This window comes from Bufo bufo, chromosome 1 (genome assembly GCF_905171765.1).
Source record: "Bufo bufo chromosome 1, aBufBuf1.1, whole genome shotgun sequence".
NCBI classification, from domain to species: domain Eukaryota; kingdom Metazoa; phylum Chordata; class Amphibia; order Anura; family Bufonidae; genus Bufo; species Bufo bufo.
Window position 1 is genome coordinate 692,877,883 of NC_053389.1, and position 17,321 is coordinate 692,895,203.

General features: G+C 44.8%; 1 long non-coding RNA gene across 1 annotated transcript; it reads right to left on the bottom strand.

Moving 5' to 3' along the window:
- Positions 1-465: 465 nt before the first annotated feature.
- Positions 466-14,083, bottom strand: LOC120987325. Its single transcript, XR_005775992.1, has 3 exons — positions 14,074-14,083; positions 8,673-8,676; positions 466-577 (listed from the first exon to the last, which is right to left on the bottom strand). It is a non-coding gene; the product is annotated as an uncharacterized LOC120987325 (long non-coding RNA).
- Positions 14,084-17,321: the final 3,238 nt, after the last annotated feature.

Sequence of the window (17,321 nt, forward strand, 5' to 3'; positions counted from 1 at the left end):
ACACTTTGAGACAGGAGAGATATTAAAGACTAATATTCCAATATTTCTAACACCTCAAATACAGTGCAAAAAAATAAAAATAATGTCAATAAACTGAAGTACAAAAGTGCAAATTGTGATTAAATTATAGTGTAAAGCAACAAAGTGCAAACTAATATAACAGTGCATAACAGTACAAACTTAAATACAATCAATAATGCAAGTGCCAATCTGTGATCTTTATGCTGTAAAAGCATAATGTCACCAAGGCTACTGGGTCTACAAAAAATTTACTTTTCTTGCTTACTTTAGCAAAGTCCTTCAGCAATATTTCAAAATCAATATCTTGAGCAATGGCATTCTCAATAGACAGCATAGCAAAACCCACCAGCAGTTCTTGAGACATTGAAGACCACAGATATTTTTTTAAGATTTTCAGTTTTGAGAAGCTTCTTTCACCTGAAGCCACTGTGATGTGGAGTGTCAGCAGTATTCGAAGTGCTATTGCTACATTTGGAGCAAAATCATTCCTGATGGCATAGCCCAGAACGTCAATTGGTTTCATGCTTAGTGATACAACAGGAGCCAAAATACTGAGCTCTTCATACAGCTGCATTCCATCAATATCTTCATCCTTGGACTTTTTGTCAGTTAATACGGTTTGTAGCTCCATACAGCTCTTTAACCGCTTGCCGCCACTGTAACGCCGATAGGCATCCGGGCAGCAGCGCTCTCAGGTCTCATTGACGCTTATTGGCGTCATCTCGCGAGACCCGAGGTTTTGCGTGATCGCGCGCGCGCATGCGCGGGCGTTCACAGCGGCGCGCAGCTCTGAAGTTAAACTACAGCCTGCCAGCGCTGATCATTCGCTGGCAGGCTGTAGATGTTTAAAAAAATTGCATCAGAAAGGTATATTAGATGCTGTTTTGTTAACAGCGTCTGATATACCTGCTACCTGGTCCTCTGGTGGTCCCTTTTGCTTGGATCCACCACCAGAGGACACAGGCAGCTCTGTAAGTAGCACCAAGCACCACACTACACTACACACCCCCCCCTGTCACTTATTAACCCCTGATCACCCCATATAGACTCCCTGATCACCCCCCTGTCATTGATCACCCCACTGTAAGGCTCCATTCAGACGTCCGTATGTGTTTTGCGGATCCGCGGATCCGCAAAACACGGACACCGGCAATGTGCTTTCCACATTTTGCGGATCCGCACATCGCCAGAACTATATAGAAAATGCCTTTTCTTGTCCGCAATTGCGGACAAGAATAGGACATGTTCTATATTTTTGCGGAACGAAAGTGCGGACCCGGAAGTGCAGATCCGCAATTCCGGATCCGAGCGGGACAAAGTCTGTCCCCATAGAAATGAATGGGTCCGCAATTCAGTTACGCAAAATGCGGAACAGAATTGCGGACGTGTGAATGGGGCCTAAGGGTCCCTTATCACCGACAGTTAGTTAGCCACTTGTTAGGTAGTTAGCGCCCAGCCCACCGCACCGCAGTCACTAATTAGTCGCTGATTACCGTCATCGCTGTCGCTAATCAGCACTAGTACTATATAGTATCTGTAAGTGATCAAGACTGATCGCAATCAGATCTATATCAGTACATTAGGGTCACCTTAGGCTCTACAAAAAATGCAGTGTTCGCCCAATCAGGCCTGATCTTGTGCGCACACTTGCGTTCAGTCCGCCCCACCGCAGTGACAGAATATTTTTTTTCTGATCACTGCAAAAACACCGTAAAATCGCTGCGGCGCTATAAAGATCACTTTTGAGCTTTTTGGATCTTTATTAGCGATCACAGCTTTACTTCGCAAGCACTCCTATGTCCTTTCCCCTCTTTTTTTTTTTTTGCACATTTTTTGGCAGAGATTTTTTCATCCACATTGATCGATGCGAATGAAGAAATCTGTGCCCTTCATTTTTTCTTTCAGCCCAGAGGCTGAATGGAAAAAAAAATATCTCATTACCCGTATGCTCAATATAAGGAGAATAGCAGAAACTCCTAATGCTGGCAATACATGTAATGATTGTGGAGACCCTCAAATGCCAGGGCAGTACAAACACCCCACAAATGACCCAATTTTGGAAAGAAGACACCCCAAGGTATTTGCTGAGGGGCATATTGAGTCCATGAAAGATTTAACTTTTTGTCACAAGTTAGCGGAAAGGGAGACTTTGTGAGAAAAAAATAAATAAATTTCTGCTAACTTGTGCCAAAAAAAAAATCTTCTATGAACTCGCCATACCCCTCACGGAATACCTTGGAGTGTCTTCTTTCCAAAATGGGGTCACATGTGGGGTATTTATACTGCCCTGGCATTTTAGGGGCCCTAAAGCGTGAGAAGAAGTCTGAAATCCAAATGCCTAAAAATGCCCTCCTAAAAGGTACTCATTGGCCCCTTTGCGCATCTTGGCTGCAAAAAAGTGTCACAAATGTGGTATCGCCATACTCAGGAGAAGTAGGGCAATGTGTTTTGGGGTGTATTTTTACATATACCCATGCTGGGTGAGAGAAATATCTCTGTAAATTGACAACTTTGTATAAATTTTTTTTTAAAGTTGTCATTTACAGAGATATTTCTCACACACAGTATGGGTATATGTAAAAAAACACTCTAAAACACATTGCCCTACTTCTTCTGAGTACGGCGATACCACATGTGTGACACTTTTTTGCAGCCTAGGTGCGCAAAGGGGCCCAAATTCCAATGAGTACCTTTAGGATTTAACAGGGCATTTTTACGCATTTGGATTCCAAACTACTTCTCATGCTTTAGGGCCCCTAAAATGCCAGGGCAGTATAAATACCCCACAAGTGACCCCATTTTAGAAAGAAGACACCCCAAGGTATTCCATGAGGCGTATGGTTAGTTCATGTAAGATTTAATTTTTTTGTCACAAGTTAGTGGAATATGAGACTTTGTAAGAAAACAAATATATATATTAAAATCTATTTCCGCTAACTTGTGCAAAAAAAATAAAAAATTATATGAACTCGCCATGCCCCTCACAGAATACCTTGGGGTGTCTTCTTTCCAAAATGGGGTCACTTGTGGGGTATTTATACTGCCCTGGAATTTTAGGGGCCCTAAAGCGTGAGAAGTAGTTTGGAATCCAAATGCGTAAAAATGCCCAAATGGAATTTGGGCCCCTTTGCGCACCTAGGCTGCAAAAAAGTGTCACACATGTGGTATCGCCGTACTCAGAAGAAGTAGGGAAATGTGTTTTAGAGTGTTTTTTTACATATACCCATACTGTGTGTGAGAAATATCTCTGTAAATGACAACTTTTAAAAAAAAATTATACAAAGTTGTCAATTTACAGAGATATTTCTCTCACCCAGCATGGGTATATGTAAAAATACACCCCAAAACACATTGCCCTACTTCTTCTGAGTACGGTGATACCACATGTGTGACACTTTTTTGCAGCCTAGGTGAGTAAAGGGGCCGAAAGTCCAACGAGTACCTTTAGGCTTTACAGGGTTGCTCACAATTTAGCCCCGTCCAAAATGCCAGAACAGTAAACACACCCCACAAATGATCCCATTTCGGAAAGTAGACACCCCAAGGTGTTCACTGAGGGGCATAGTGAGTCCGTGGGAGATTTTTATTTTTTTTGCCAGAAGTTAGCAGAAGTGGAAACTTTATTATTTTATTTTTTTTCCTCAGAAAGTGTCATTTTCCGCTAACTTGTGAAAAAAAAATTAAATCATACATGAACTCACCATGCCCCTCCGCGAATACTTTGGGGTGTCTTATTTCTAAAATGGGGTAATTTGGGGGATATTTATACTATCCTGCCATTCTAGCACCTCAAGAAACATGACAGGTGCTCAGAAAGTCAGAGCTGCTTCAAAATGCGGAAATTCACATTTTTGTACCATAGTTTGTAAACGCTATAACTTTTGCGCAAACCAATAAATATTCACTTATTGGATTTTTATTTTATCAAAGACATGTAGCACAATAAATTCTGACACAAACTTGTATAGAAATGTAATTATATTTGAACAATTTTACCAGAAAACATTAAAAATACACCTTTTTTTAGAAAATTGCTGTCTATTTTGATTAATATCAGAAAAATGAAAAATGTCAGCAGCTATCAAATACCACCAAAAGAAAGCTGTATTTGTGAGAAGAAAAGGAGGTAAAATTCATTTGGGTGCCAAGTTGCATGACCGAGCAATAAACCGTTAAAGTTGTGAAGTGACGATTTGTAAAACAGGGCCTGGTCACTAGGGGGATATAAACCTGTGATCCTTAAGTGGTTAAGAGTTGCTCCCTATCCATGTCTTTAAGCTTCCTAATGTTATACAAAAATTGAAAATTGTTGCTATGATCTTTAAGCTGTTCAAATTTCTCTTGAACAGATTTGATTACAACATCCAAGATGGTATAGAAACATCAACCTCAAACTGTTTTTTGGGATCTTGGATTGGTTCATCTTGTCCCTTGTAGGAAAAAAAGACTCTTCTTTTTTCTGTGCTTATGCAATGTAGAAGGGAACAAAGGATCAATTTCAATTTCTGATGCCATCATTTTTGCTTCTGTAAGTAACTCCTCAAATCCAGTGTCAGACCGATCATTTTCCAAGTAGCTCTTGGTGGCTTCTAAAAGCTCCACCACATCTGGCAAGTAAATAGTTTGACTTTGAAGAGGTTTGCTTACTTTGTTTATGCGATTTAATATGCTATATCACATTGCTGTCAAACACACAAATATAAACTTATTTAGCTCTTGGGCCAATGATGCAGCCTCATTTCTTGCAAGAGAAGAAAATGCTGCATCTTCCTCAATTTCCGTCAGTGTGTCATATATTTCTGACATTTGAAATCGAAAAGGACAAATGCCATCAATTCTGCTAGACCATTTTGTGTCTGATAGTGGCTTGACAGTCAGCCTACTGATGTGCTTCTTTAGAATGTCCCAACGATTTGTCGAGCCAGACAAAAACACATATATTTTCTGAAGAGTACCAAAATATGAACTGGCTTGCCTACAACACATAACAGCGTCATTGACAACAAGGTTTATCAAATGAGCACTGCAAGGAACATAGAATGCACGTGAATTCAAATCTTTGATTCTTTTCTGGACGCCAGAGTGCTTGCCTTTCATGTTAGACCCGTTGTCATAACCTTGACCTCTCATATCCCTTAATGGTATGTTAAGTTTCTCAAGCTCTGCCAGAATTGATTCAGTCAAACTTTCTCCAGTTGAACTATATACTGGGATGAATCCAAGAAACCTTTCTTAAATTTTCACTTCAGTTATTGAGTCCCCTTGTGTGATCGACACAAATCTAACAATGATGGTTATCTGTTCCACAAGAGCAGGGCCGTTTCTTGGGGCGGGCGGGCCGGGCAGCCGCCCGGGGCGCTGTCAGAAGGGGGGCGCCGGCAGGGCACAGCAGGAGATGAGCGCTGCGCTTCCATTGTGGAAGCGTTCACTCATCTCCAGTCATCTCATCTGTATCGCCGTCCTCAGGACGGCGATACAAATGTCTGTAATGCGGCAGCCGGCAGGGAGAGGTGTGTCCCCTCCCTGTTCCTCTGATAGGCTGCCAGCACTAGGCCAGCAGCCTATCAGAGGCCGGTCGCGGCGCGATTACGTCATCACGCCGCCTGAGCCAGCGAGGGACACATCCCGGAAGAGGCCTGAATCGCATCCTGGAGGAGGTAAGTATAAGTTTATTATTATTTTTTTTATATGTAAAAATGACAATCCTGGCACATAAGGGGGGCTGCTGGGCTGGCACAGACATAAGGGGGGCTGCTGGGCTGGCACAGACATAAGGGGGGCTGCTGGCACATAAGGGGGGATACTGGCTACTGGCACATAAGGGGGGCTGCTGGCACATAAGGGGGGCTGCTGGGCTGGAACAGACATAAGGGGGGCTGCTGGCACATATGGGGGGCTACTGGCTACTGGCACATAAGGGGGGCTACTGGCACATAAGGGGGGCTTCTGGCACAGACAGGAGGCTGCTGGCACAGACATAAGGGGGGCTGCTGGCACATAAGGGGGGCTGCTGGCACATAAGGGGGGCTACTGGCACATAAGGGGGGCCACTGGCACATAAGGGGGCTACTGGCACATGATAGAGGGGCTACTGGCACATGATAGGGGGGCTACTGGCCCTTGATAGGGGGGCTACTGGCACATGATAGGGGGGCTACTGGCACTTGATAGGGGGGCTACTGGCACTTGATAGGTGGGCTACTGGCACATGATGGTGGGGGGCTCTTATTACTGGCACATGATTGGGGGCATCTATGGGGGAACATCTTACTGGCACATGATTTTGGGGCACATCTTACTGGTACATGATTGGGGGGCATCTATTGGGGCACTTATTACTGGCACATTATTGGGTGGCACTATAGGGACATCTACATAGGCTGAAAAGAAGGGGTATTTTATATGGGGGCTCTGTATAGGGGCATTTTATACTGGGACACATTATGGTGGGTACTATGGGGAAGGTGGGAGAGGAGCACTAAGGGGTCATCTACGGGGGCACTGAGAAGGGGTATTTTATATTGGCACATTATGGGAACATTAGCTCAACTGGGGGCATTACAAGGGGGTATGTTTTGCACATTATAAGGAGAATTATTACTACTGGGGGGGCATTATGGTGGGCTTTATTACTCCCACATGGTATGACCCCCTAGTAGTAGCACCAGCCTCTCCCTGCTCTGCTATCCCTCTGCCCCTTAATCCTTATTATAAAATCTTTCTCATTAGGATAAAACCCATCAGCTCCGCCGAGCCCGCGACCAAAGTGTGGAAGTGGTGTCCGAGACCCCCAAGGGCCAAGCCAAGTAATTGTAAGTTTTCATGTGAAATATGTTTATGTTATACACACATAGCCTACACTGTGCCACACAATATACAGTATACCTCTACACTGTGTAGGGGTTAGGCTCCATTTCACACGTCCGCAAAATGGGTCCGCATCCGTTCCGCAATTTTGCGGAACGGGTGTGGACCCATTCATTCTCTATGGGGACGAAATGGATGCGGACAGCACACAGTGTGCTGTCTGCATCCGCAATTGCGGAGCGCGGCCCCGATCTTCGGGTCCGCAGCTCCGCAAAAGATAGAACATATCCTATTCTTGTCCGCAGCTGCGGACAAGAATAGGCATTTCTATAGGGGTGTCGGGCAGGTGTGTTGTGGACCCGCAATTTGCATAAAAAAAAAAATATATATATATGGTGAGACGGTTGCAAGTACTCTTCTGATATGATTTTATCGAGCAGTTTTTTTTTTTTGGGGGGGGGGGGGGAGTTTTTTTGACACTCGCCCTGAGAGAAATTTTACCTAGAAACTGCACTGCACAAGAGCAACATCTGGGGTGCAGTCAAGGATGATAGAATAGTATTTGGCATTTGTTAAAAGTAACACAATCCGTCTTGTTATTTCTTTCGAAATGATGCCAATCAATTCATTTTGGATATCCTTTCCCAGGTAATGGCAATGAATTTCTGAATTAGTTATTTTTGTAAGGTAGTTCTGCATCACTATATCAAAGGTAGCCAGCATCTCCACAAGTTGCAAGTAATTGCCATTGTTTTCACTGTAAAGTGTATCATTGCTTCCTCTGAAAGCCAAGCATTCCTTACCAAGATATTGGACGATGGCTACAAGGCGCTGGAGAACATTTTGCCAGTGCTGAGTTTCTGCTGTTAACTAGAATTGAGCGAACCAAAACTGTAAAGTTCGGGTTCGTACCAAACTTTAGGTTTTTCGGCACCCCGGCCCAAACCCGAACATTTACGTAAAAGTTCGGATTCGGTGTTTTGAGCTTTCTTGGCGCTTTTTGAAAGGCTGCACAGCAGCCAATCAACATGCGTCATACTACTTGCCCCAAAAGGCCATCACAGCCATGCCTTCTATTGGCATGGCTGTGATTGGCCAACTGCAGTATGTGACCCAGCCTCTATTTAAGCTGGAGTCACGTAGCGCCGCCCGTCACTCTGCTCGGATTAGTGTAGGGAGAGGCTGCAGCTGCTGTGAGGGAAAAACACATCTGTTTCATATAGTGCACATCTAGGATTAGACATGCATAAGTGAGTGTCACATTTAGCCCAGAAATACAGCTTTTTGCTTACTGGGGTGAAAAAACCCTCTGATATACTGCACATCTGGGATTAGACGTGCATAAGTTACTGTGAAATTTAGGCCACAAATACCGCTGTCATATAGAGTTAAAAAAAAAATTGAGTGCAATACCCTACATCAGGGTTTTTATTGGCGGTTAATTATTTTAAACAGACTTAACCACTTTTTACTTTGCTTTGTGAACGCTAACTATGAGGCAAACATCTAATAATGGACGCGGTCATGGTCGTGGTGGTGGGGTTGGTGCAGCCTCTGGTGCAGGGAGAGGACGTGGCCGTTCTGCCACAGCTACACGTCCTACTGAACCTACTACCTCAGGTCCCAGTACTCGCCAGAATCTACAGCGATATTTGGTCGGGCCTAATGCCGTTCTAAGGATGGTAAGGCATGAGAAAGTACAGGCGCCAGTCAATTGGGTGGCCGACAGTGGATCCAGCACGTTCACATTATCTCCCACCCAGTCTTCTGCAGAAAGTGCACAGGTGGCGCCTGAAACCCATGCCCATCAGTCTGTCACATCACCCCCGTGCATATCGGGGAACCTGTCTGAGCCTCAAGTCATGCAGCAGTCTCTTATGCTGTTTGAAGACTCTGTTGGCAGGGTTTCCCAAGGGAATTCACCTAGCCATTCCCCAGGGGTGGAAGGCATAGAATGCACTGACACACAACCACTTATGTTTCCTGATGAGGACATGGGAATACCACCTCAGCACGTCTCTGATGATGACGAAACACAGGTGCCAACTGCTGTGTCTTTCTGCAGTGTGCAGACCGAAAATGAGGTCAGGGAGGAAGACTGGGTGGAAGACGATGCAGGGGATGATGAGGTCCTAGATCCCACATGGAATGAAGGTCGTGCCACTGACTTTCAGAGTTCAGAGGATGAGGCATTGGTGAGACCGAGCCAACAGCGTAGCAAAAGCGGGAGCAGGGTGCAAAAGCAGAGCAGCCGTCGCCAAAACAGTTCGCCTGCTACTGGCCACCGTCACCAGGGACCGAGCACACCAAAGGCAGCATCAAGGAGTTCCCTGACATGGCACTTCTTCACACAATATGCTGATGACAAGGCCCGAGTGGTTTGCACGCTGTGCCATCAGAGCCTGAAGCAAGGCATTAACGTTCTGAACCTTAGCACAACCTGCATGACCAGGCATCTACATGCGAGACACAGGCTGCAGTGGAATAAGCACCTTCAAAAAAAAGAAAGGTCTCAGGCCCCTCCTGCTCCCTCTTCTGCTGCTGCTTCGGCCTCTTCCTCCGCCTATGGAGGAACGTTGGCACCTGCCGCCCAGCAAACAGAGGATGTGCCACCAACAACACCACCTCTGTCACCAAGCATCTCCACCATGTCACACGGAAGCGTTCAGCTCTCCATCTCACAAACCTTTGATAGAAAGCGTAAATTCCAACCTAGCCACCCTCGATCCCTGGCCCTGAATGCCAGCATTTCTAAACTACTGGCCTTTTAAATGCTGTCATTCAGGCTGGTGGAGACGGACAGCTTCAAACAGCTCATGTCGCTTGCTGTCCCACAGTATGTCGTTCCCAGCCGCCACTACTTCTCCAGGAGAGCCGTGCCCTGAATGCACAACCAAGTATCAGATTAAATCAAGTGTGCACTGCGCAATGCCATCTGTGGCAAGGTCCACATAACCACAGATACGTGGACCAGTAAGCACGGCCAGGGACGCTATATCTCCCTAACTGCACACTGGGTAAATGTAGTGGCGGCTGGGCCCCAGGCGGAGAGCTGTTTGGCGCACGTCCTTCCGCCGCCAAGGATTGCAGGCATCATTCTTTGCCTCCTGTTGCCTCCTCTTCCTACTCGGCTTCCTCCTCCTCTTCTACAACCTCCTCATCCGGTCAGTGACAGACCTTCGACACCAACTTCAGCACAGCCAGGGGTAAACGTCAGCAGGCCGTTCTGAAACTGATGTGTTTGGGGGACAGGCCCCACACCGCGCAGAAGTTGTGGCGGGGTATAGAACAACAGACCGACGAGTGGTTGCTGCCAGTGAGCCTCAAGCCCGTCCTGGTGGTGTGCGATAAGGGACGAAATCTCGTTGCAGCTCTGGGACTAGCCGGTTTGATGCACATCCCTTGCCTGGCGCATGTGCTGAATCTGGTGGTGCAGAATTTCATTCACAACTACCCCGACATGTCAGAGCTGCTGCGTAAAGTGTGGGCCATCTGTGAGCGCTTCCGGCATTCTCATCCTGCCGCTGCTCGGCTGTCTGCTCTACAGCGTAACTTCGGCCTTCCCGCTCACCGCCTCATATGCGACGTGCCCACCAGGTGGAACTCCACCTTGCACATTCTGGAGAGACTGTGTGAGCAGCAGCAGGTCATAGTGGAGTTTCAGCTGCAGCACGCACGGGTGAGTCGCACTGCGGAACAGCACCACTTCACCACCAATGACTGGGCCTCCATGCGAGACCTTTGTGCCCTGTTGCGTTGTTTCGAGTACTCCACCAACATGGCCACTGGCGATGACGCCTTCATCAGCGTTACAATACCACTTCTATGTCTCCTTAAGAAAACACTTAGGGCGATGATGGAAGAGGATGTGTCCAGGACGAGGAGGAGGAAGAGGGGTCATCTCTCACACTTTCAGGCCAGTATTTTAGAAGTGGCTCAGAAAGAGGATTTTTGCAACAGCAGAGGCCAGGTACAAATGTGGCCTGCCAGGGACCACTACTGGAGGACGAGGAGGAGGTGGAGGAGGTGGAGGATGGGGATGAAGCATGTTCACAGCGGGGTGGCATTCAACGCAGCTCGGGCCCATCACTGGTGCGTGGCTGGGGGGATACGGAGGACGCAGACGATACGCCTCCCACAGAGGACAGCTTGTCCTTTCCTCTTGGCAGCCTGGCACACATGAGCGACTACATGCTGCAGTGCCTGCGCAATGACAGCAGAGTTGCCCACATTTTAATGTGTGCTGACTACTGGGCGGCCACCCTGCTGGACCCCAGTTACAAAGATAATGTGCCGTCCTTAATTCCCTCACTGGAGCCTGATCGGAAGATGCGCGACTACAGGCGCTCGCTGGTAGACGCGCTCCTGAGAGCATTCCCGACTGACGCTGGGGGACAAGTGGAAGCACAAGGCGAAGGCAGGGGAGGAGGAAGAGGTCACCAACGCAGCTGTGTCAGTGCCAGCACCTCAGAAGGCAGGGTTAGCATGGCCGACATGTTGAAAAGCTTTGTCACCTCGCCGCAACAACCGGCCCCAACTGCTGATATGGAGCGTGTTAGCAGGAGGCAGCATTTGGTGGAACAGTACCTATGCACACAACTGCACGTACTGACTGATGGCTCAGCCCCATTCAACTTCTGGGTCTCCAAATTGTCCACATGGCCAGAGCTTGCCCTGTATGCCTTGGAGGTGCTGGCCTGCCCTGCAGCCAGTGTGCTCTCTGAATGTGTATTTAGCATGGCAGGAGGCATCATTACAGACAGACGCAGTCGTCTGTCCACAGCCAACGTGGACAAGCTCACGTTCATTAAAATAAACCAGGCTTGGATCCCTCAGGACTTGTCTGTACCTTGTGCAGAATAGACAGTTCTAACAGCTCCAACCATCCATCCTTGTACTCAAGTGCACTTATTCCATTTTTTTTTATATGTCCCAATATTTTGGGGGATACCCCTATGTAAAAATGCAAAATAACACATCTGTGTTGGCTACCTATTCTTCCTTCGCCGCCGCTTCCACCTAGACCGCCACGTGAGCCTACACGGCCACATCCACCCATTCACCACCTCCTCAACAGCCAATGTCTGTTCTGCACTTCTCCATTTCCAAGGTGGCGTTTGTAATGGACTGCTGTAAAACATCTCTTAGATGCATCTCTTGGAAAAGTCTTTGCTTGGCTTTGCTGGGCCTTTCATTACGATGGTATCCCGAAATGAGGTAGTAATGACATCTGGCCAGTTCGCTGGATCAGAAATATCCAGTGGTAATGCAGTGATCTCCTTTTCTTGTTCTATTAGTTCTGGTGATTTTGGAGAGGTCACTTCTTCAGTATCTGTGTAACTTTTCTCTATAACAGATTGCTCACTAACAGTTGTTGATGTTGAAGCAACCACTGTCATACTTGTTGAAGGTTCTTCATCTGTGTCCATATGCACTGGATCATCTTCAACTACACAATATGATTCCTCATCAGCTTGTGTGGCTTGCTTTTGACCAACACTGAATAATTTGCTTAACGATCCAGCAATTTTTTGGGCTTCTTCTTCTTGAAGTTTTCTTTTTCCTTTTGAAACCTGCACCCGACAACTTCTTACGTGGTGGTCCAGACATTGCTCAGCATGAATCAATCTACTGCAAAGGTGGCGTCGGCCCTGACCTAACCACAGGATAAAGGATAACAAGTTAATTGTTGGGGGTGGGACCGCTGGAGCCTTCACTAATCACGAAAATTGTCTCCCATGGAGTGGGAAATTATGAGCTCATCTATGTTTGGAGACCCCATAGAGAATGAACTGATTGCTGGGTGCGCATGTGCCCTGCCGCTGCATTCCTTCAGGAACAATTGTCTTCCATTCTCAGCATCAAAGGGGATCCCAGTGGTTATTTAAAAAATAAAATAAAATAGTTGCTGCTCGCCGCCGAGTAAGTAGCCGGAGCTGCGGCGCATGTAGTCATGCTTCCTCGGCTCTCCTCTTAGCCTCTCCTGCTTGATTGACACTCTGAGTGTGCACCCTAAAGCACAAACACACACGCCGCGTACGCGCGTGTGTGTATATGTATATATATATATATATATATATATATACACACACACACAAATACACTCTGCACTCATATAATTATCAATGTATAACTTATACCAGCTGTACATATATAATTATATACAGGAGATACCCAGGTTATACCAGCATGGTCCATATCACTATATACAAGAGGATGATATACAGTATAGCATCTTCTTGTATATAGTGATATAGTGGACCACGCTGATGATATAACCTGGGTATCTCTGGTATATTATTATATGTACAGCTGGTATAAGTTATACATCTTAATATACCAGGCCAGCTCACATATAATAATATACAGAACATACCAAGGCCAGATAATAACTCTTACCTAGGCTGGCTCTGGCTGAAAGCTGCTGAATCGAGCTCCCCTAGCATTCTAGGCATTGAAAAGGTCAATGTCAAAATTAACCCCTTAGTGACCACTGATATGCCTTTGTACTGACGTAAACAAAGGGAGATTTAGCTAAACAGCTGGCTTTAGTCAATCATTACATGTACACAAAATAGTGCATTAAAAACTATACCTTGTCCTGCAAAATTAAGACCTTATACAAGTACATTGATGAAAAAACTAAAAAGTGCTAGCTCTTGGAATGCGATAAAAAAAAAAAAATGTGTGTGGTCACTATTTATAATGTGGCCAAACACATTAGATTAATGTCTGTCAAATATGTTGGTTAGCTTGGTGTGATAGGTGGTCCATCTAATGTGTACAGGTGTTTCTTGGCTTTCTCCCAATAGTAGATGTTAAGGCAAAGAAGCTTGAGGCTGTTGTTTTTCAATAAGTCTGATCCCTTTGTTCTGAGGGGAAATAAGTCACAGGAGGTGTCTGACAGAGTTAATCATTAAATGGATTCTAATTCTAGGCCTCAGTGATGTCTCATCTTACAGAAAGCAGAACAAGATGTGCTTATGAAGCTCTGCTTTCTATTAAGTTCCTGCACTGATAATAAAGCTTAGCAAAAAATAAATAAAAAATAGAATATTAATTATTAGGCAGGCTGCTTAGTTACTGGCCGGGTGGCAAACTAATTTTATCATATATTGGCAGCAGAGATGAGTTTGCCAATTAACTGTGCCCCATGATAATAAAGGATAACACATTACGATGTCAAATGATAATCTGAGCTGAGCTGCATTGACATACTCAGATCTGCTAAGGAAATCTCCAGACAGAGTAGCTGCCCAACTTTGTGTAGATTAGTAGTATAGGTGAATATAAGAAACTTTGTAATATATGTTATCAGAGAAAAATGCATTGTTCCCTATTTATCAGATTCTTCCTTGCTACCCTCCTTCCCCTTCTAAACTATTTTTTTCTCTGAACTTTGTGATAAATCTTGGTAAAACAAAGACTGGACTGCTCACTGAAGATTCAGATTATGTAATCCGGCAGTACTCTACAGAGATAAAGGGGCAGGAGCAGCACAGTGAGTTGAGACACCACCATGATGCAGCAGTTAACTGTAATTTTTATGCTTTATTCACAACTATACTGCCCAGTACTTGTCTGTAGTGTCCTTTATGGTGTGACAGGATTCTGAGTGAGAGAAAGGAAGCAGAATCTGCTTTTTCCATATGTTTTATTTGGAAGACATCATTACAACTAGTTTCTACTCACCAGCTCAGGGACAACTAAGAATTATACATGTAGCCTGCAGAGGGGAACGCTGCTAAATAATTTCCGATACAAGTCATATTATGGTTAGAGTCAGGTATCAGATTCAGATGCCAGCATCAGAGTCAGGGGTCGGAGGTATCAAGGAGAGTATTTTGTCTCAAGCTACAGTAACTCTGATATCTGACACCTAAGTCTGACATGTGACGCTGACACCTCACTCTACAGGGAGTGCAGAATTATTAGGCAAGTTGTATTTTTGAGGATTAATTTTATTATTGAACAACAACCATGTTCTCAATGAACCCAAAAAACTCATTAATATCAAAGCTGAATATTTTTGGAAGTAGTTTTTAGTTTGTTTTTAGTTTTAGCTATTTTAGGGGGATATCTGTGTGTGCAGGTGACTATTACTGTGCATAATTATTAGGCAACTTAACAAAAAACAAATATATACCCATTTCAATTATTTATTTTTACCAGTGAAACCAATATAACATCTCAACATTCACAAATATACATTTCTGACATTCAAAAACAAAACAAAAACAAATCAGTGACCAATATAGCCACCTTTCTTTGCAAGGACACTCAAAAGCCTGCCATCCATGGATTCTGTCAGTGTTTTGATCTGTTCACCATCAACATTGCGTGCAGCAGCAACCACAGCCTCCCAGACACTGTTCAGAGAGGTGTACTGTTTTCCCTCCTTGTAAATCTCACATTTGATGATGGACCACAGGTTCTCAATGGGGTTCAGATCAGGTGAACAAGGAGGCCATGTCATTAGATTTTCTTCTTTTATACCCTTTCTTGCCAGCCACGCTGTGGAGTACTTGGACGCGTGTGATGGAGCATTGTCCTGCATGAAAATCATGTTTTTCTTGAAGGATGCAGACTTCTTCCTGTACCACTGCTTGAAGAAGGTGTCTTCCAGAAACTGGCAGTAGGACTGGGAGTTAAGCTTGACTCCATCCTCAACCCGAAAAGGCCCCACAAGCTCATCTTTGATGATACCAGCCCAAACCAGTACTCCACCTCCACCTTGCTGGCGTCTGAGTCGGACTGGAGCTCTCTGCCCTTTACCAATCCAGCCACGGGCCCATCCATCTGGCCCATCAAGACTCACTCTCATTTCATCAGTCCATAAAACCTTAGAAAAATCAGTCTTGACGTTTCAGCTTGTGTGTCTTGTTCAGTGGTGGTCGTCTTTCAGCCTTTCTTACCTTGGCCATGTCTCTGAGTATTGCACACCTTGTGCTTTTGGGCACTCCAGTGATGTTGTAGCTCTGAAATATGGCCAAACTGGTGGCAAGTGGCATCTTGGCAGCTGCACGCTTGACTTTTCTCAGTTCATGGGCAGTTATTTTGCGCCTTGGTTTTTCCACACGCTTCTTGCGACCCTGTTGACTATTTTGAATGAAACGCTTGATTGTTCGATGATCACGCTTCAGAAGCTTTGCAATTTTAAGAGTGCTGCATCCCTCTGCAAGATATCTCACTATTTTTGACTTTTCTGAGCCTGTCAAGTCCTTCTTTTGACCCATTTTGCCAAAGGAAAGGAAGTTGCCTAATAATTATGCACACCTAATATAGGGTGTTGATGTCATTAGACCACACCCCTTCTCATTACAGAGATGCACATCACCTAATATGCTTAATTGGTAGTAGGCTTTCGAGCCTATACAGCTTGGAGTAAGACAACATGCATAAAGAGGATGATGTGGTCAAAATACTCATTTGCCTAATAATTCTGCATGCAGTGTAATGCTGATAACTGACTCTAAGGGCCCATTCACACATCCGTGTGTGTTTTACGGATCCGCGGATCCGCAAAACACGGACAGCGGCAATGTGCGTTCCGCATTTTGCGGACCGCACATTGCCGACACTAATAGAATATGCTTATTCTTGTCCGCAATTGCAGACAAGAATAGGACATGTTCTATTTTTTTCGGGAACGGAATTGCAGACCCGGAAGTGCGGGTCCGCAATTCCGTATCCGGGCAGCACATCTTGCTGCCCCATAGAAATGAATGGGTCCGCAATTCCGTTCCGCAAAATGCGGAACAAAATTGCTGACATGTGAATGGACCCTTACTCTGACACAATGCAATTTCTGTCCTGTAAATTGTTGTAAACTTCTGTAGTACTGTGCTACTGAGAGTTTTATATTGTTGCATAGACCAAACCTGCACAGCACTGCAATCAGAATGTAAGATAACATTAATTTTCTACGGCAATTCCTGGATTCAATATTTGACAGCAGGCAACATGGAAAAAAGAGGAATTGTTTTGTTCTTGTTTTTTTTTTTTTTTTTTAATAAAAGGGGGTGTCAGGGATGTTCTCATCACTGTAAGAATTCTTAAGGTCTGTTCTTAGCTATAAGGGGGATGGTATTATAAAATCTGTCATGGGGCCCCATTAATTTTTTCTGTACACCACTGCTGGTCAGAGTCACATTAAGTTTAAGATACAGTGTGTTTTCCAGCTAGATCACAATTTTTTTATTTTTTATGATGATTGACTTTGACATCTGAGCTTCAAATACAGTGTATCTGAAACTTACAATGACTCTGACCTGTAAAGAAAGTCAGATATCAAAGTCAAACGTCATTTGAGCTAATGATCTATCAGAGTCAGATGTCAGACAGTGTCATTGTCAGGTGTGAGAGTCAGGTATAAACTTTAGGTGTCAGAGTAAGATGTCAGAGACTGGTATGAGCATCAAAGTTAGGTGTAAGAGTCGGATTGTAAAGTCAGGTGTGTAAGCCATATGAAAAGACACAAATATACAATTTAT